This window comes from Humulus lupulus, chromosome 6 (assembly GCF_963169125.1).
Source record: "Humulus lupulus chromosome 6, drHumLupu1.1, whole genome shotgun sequence".
In the NCBI taxonomy this organism is placed as follows: Eukaryota; Viridiplantae; Streptophyta; class Magnoliopsida; order Rosales; family Cannabaceae; genus Humulus; species Humulus lupulus.
In genome coordinates this window covers 39,941,117-39,944,714 of record NC_084798.1, presented here as the reverse complement: position 1 = coordinate 39,944,714, position 3,598 = coordinate 39,941,117, and the positions used below count along the sequence as shown (strand labels likewise).

Below are 3,598 nucleotides of genomic sequence, written 5' to 3'. Positions count from 1 at the left end.
GCAGGAGGCACTACCTGTTGAGTTAGGAGATACATGGACGACCCCTATTATTAACTATCTTAACCAAGGAGTAGTACCTGGAAATCGGAACAAAGCAAGGAAGTTGGTGAGACAAGCTGCATGTTATATGATAGTCGAAGGGGTACTGTACCGATGAGGGTACTCCCTACCACTACTAAGGTGCATTACACCCAACCAGTCAAAGTTGTTAATGATCGAGGTACACGAGGGGTTTTTTGGAGATCACGGTGGAGGGCAGAGCCTATAAAAGAAAATCCCAAGACAAGGATACTTTTGGCTGATGATGAATGGAGACTCGATGGAGTATGTCAGAAGATGCCACAAGTACCAGATGTTCTCCAAGATACCCTGAGCGGCACCTAACGAATTAACACAGATGCAGAGCCCTTGGCCCTTTGCTGTATGGGGGATCGACCTAATCAAAAAGCTACCCATGGGAAGGGGAGGAGTCCAATTTGCTGTTATAGCTGTGGACTACTTCACCAAATGGACTGAAGTAGAACCGCTCACCACCATAACCTCGAAGAAAGTCTTAGACTTTGTGGTGAAGAATATCATATGTCGATTTGGCCTACCGAGGAAGATAGTCTCGGATAATGGAATTCAATTCGATAGTGATATGTTCACCGACTTTTGTACGAGGCATGGAATCAGAAAGAGCTTTTCCTCGATAGCACATCCCCAAGCTAATGGCCAAGTAGAAGTAGTGAACAAGACTATCAAAGACACTCTAAAGAAACACCTTGAACAAGCCAAAGGAGCCTGGCCAGAATTACTTTCTGAAGTCCTATGGTCACATCGAACGATGGCACGAACGACAACAGGACATATGCCATTCTCTTTGGCATTTAGGTATGAGGCCATGTTGCCAGTTGAACTAGCCCCCTTTGCATAGACGAGAGACATACGATCAGGGGAGGAACCATCAACTAATAGAACAGTCGCTTGATTTAATTGAAGAAAGACGAGAAAAGGCAAGCCTTAGAGTAGCAGCCATCAACAAAAAGTGGTCAGATACTTCAACTCCAGAGTGAAAGATCGAAAATTTCAAGTTGGGGACTTAGTACTCAGGACGGTGTTCCTGAACACTAAGGACACTACGGCAGGGGTACTAAGACCTAACTGGGAAGGGCCATACCTTGTGGAGGAGGTGATCCCACCAGAGACGTACAAGATAGCTCGACTAAATGGAGAACTAATCAAAATCTACTGGAATGGCGAACACCTCTGCTGGTACTATCAGCGAAGCTTTTTAGTAGCGACACAAGTTTAAATTTTCAAATGTAATATTTTCCAAATTATGTATGTAACAACCATTGTGCTTCAATGAATGAATTTATTTCTTAAAGTTTCTCTTTACTTTGTAAATTACATTCAACAAGAAACAGGTTCGAGGACCTTGTCACCAGAAGACGAATCATGGTTCGATCTTGGTCCTTGAGGGACCCACTACACCAAATACCCATTTCCATGACACATCAATATAATGCTAATAGAAAAGTATTATGGTAGAGTGTTATATTGGGCAACTTTTTATGTAAAAAGGGCGGTAATATAGTGCACATCTCGCCACTTAGAAATTTTTTTCATTTATGAGACTGAGAATCCCGAGACACCCATCTCCTTTCTCTTCCCCATTTTTGAGACCCGAGACACCCATTTCTGCCCATTTCCTTCAACATATAGACACAACACACAAATTTCTTCAACATATCTAAGCTTTCCTTCAACATTTCTGCCCATTTCCTTCAACATATCGATACAAGAAGCGGCAAAGGTTCCCGCCTCTCCTCTCACTAAAAAAAATGAGCCCCAATTTTCTCATTTCCCTTCTCAATACCCCAAAACTGAAACTCATTTCTCTCATTTCCCCCAAATTACTTTGCTGCCTCATGCACGAAAGTTAGGGGAATGAATGTTGCTGGTTCGATTTTGGTCGCCACAATGCAGGAAAGTTAGGGGAATGAATGTTGCTGGTCTGATTTTGGTCGCCACAATGTAGGAAAGTTAGGGGAATGAATTTTGCTGGTCCGATTCCAGAAGAGCTATGGACTCTGACCTTCTTAAACTATCTGTATGTGTTTATTTTGGACCTTTCATGGTTTTCGTGTCCTCTTCACAACTTTAAGAATAACATGGTGCATCATATATACTTGGTTTATTTCATCTGTTGTAGGAATTTGGGCTACAATTTCTTGACAGGCTCTCTTTCTCCATCAATTGGAAACCTTATTAACATGAAATCCTTGTAAGCTTACCTAAAGTTTGAGCTTGGAATTAACAATATTAGTATGATATGTTAAAAATATTTCTCTCCACTTAATCATTATTTTTTGGCAATTACTAGGGCCTTAAGCACAAATGAACTGTCAGGGGAGGTACCAAAGGAATTGGGACTACTTACTGACCTATCTTTTTTGTAAGTTATAGGCATTTTTTCATTTTAATGGTAACTATATCGTTTTTTCTCCTTTCTTTATGAATTTTCCATTGCCCATTTCAATCATATCATTGAAGACTATTTCATAGTTTATGATATTAATGACATTTATTCTTGGAAATAATTTTGTCTATAGGTACTTACCAATGAACAATTTCTCTGGTCAGCTACCGCCAGAACTAGGGAATTTAAACAAATTAAAAATACTGTACGCTTGTATTATTACGGGTCTTTCGTTTCATTTCTTTTTCTGTTTATGATTGGGTGCATTTATTTATAGTCCATACATGTATCATGAAACCCATTGAGAATTACTATTCAACTTAATGGTTGCAGTAATACATTGGTCCCATCCTGATTCCTTTGTTTTTCATTGTTTATATTTGATAGTAGTCTTTTCAGTTCTGGAGTTAGTGGCGAGATTCCTTCAACATTTGAAAATCTCCGAAGCTTGGAACAATTGTAAACTATTTCTTTTACCTCTCATGATATAATAGGCATACTATTATATAAGAAATAAAAAAAGTTATAAGTTTTTCTTGTCTAATAACATCTTCAACTTGTTGATGTGTTTGATTTGTGATTTTAATTGATGCTATAATCCAATATGTTTTGTTCTGCAATGTTATTATTAATATTTATTAGTACAGATAATTTATATGTAAATAAAGAAAAAAATCAATATTAGAAAAAGAAGTTAATAAGTTACCTGTGTTGGTTCAATATTGCTTATGGTTGTCATAAGATGTAGTGGAGGGTCTATAGAATTCGATGCTGCTTGTAAATATACTGGTGCCTTGTTACTTAATGAAATCCTTTGATGATATTTTTTATGAAGAGTCTAAACATGTGCTCTAACTATCTTTGATAGACAATGCTCTGTTGAGGTTAGGTTTCTTCATTCATGTTTTGTCTTGTGCAACTTAGGCAGTTTATTCATTTTAGGCTTGTTGTTCAGAAACTTTAACCCAAGGATCCTTCACTAGCAATTAAAATCATTGAAGAGAAACCATTCATTTGAGTAGCTTTTATTTACACTTTAATTGTAAACATGTTTAATTTATTAAGTATGTTTGACAGTGGTTATTGTAAAATAAGTTGCATCAAACTGGTGGATTGTGTAAACGTGCATCTTTC

At 37.7% G+C, this 3,598-nt stretch overlaps 1 long non-coding RNA gene across 1 annotated transcript; it reads left to right on the top strand.

Annotated features, from left to right (window-relative positions):
- The first annotated feature begins 2,366 nt into the window (after positions 1 to 2,366).
- LOC133783976 (uncharacterized) lies at positions 2,367 to 2,926 on the top strand. Its single transcript, XR_009871057.1, has 3 exons — positions 2,367 to 2,440; positions 2,598 to 2,669; positions 2,852 to 2,926. It is a non-coding gene; the product is annotated as an uncharacterized LOC133783976 (long non-coding RNA).
- Positions 2,927 to 3,598: the final 672 nt, after the last annotated feature.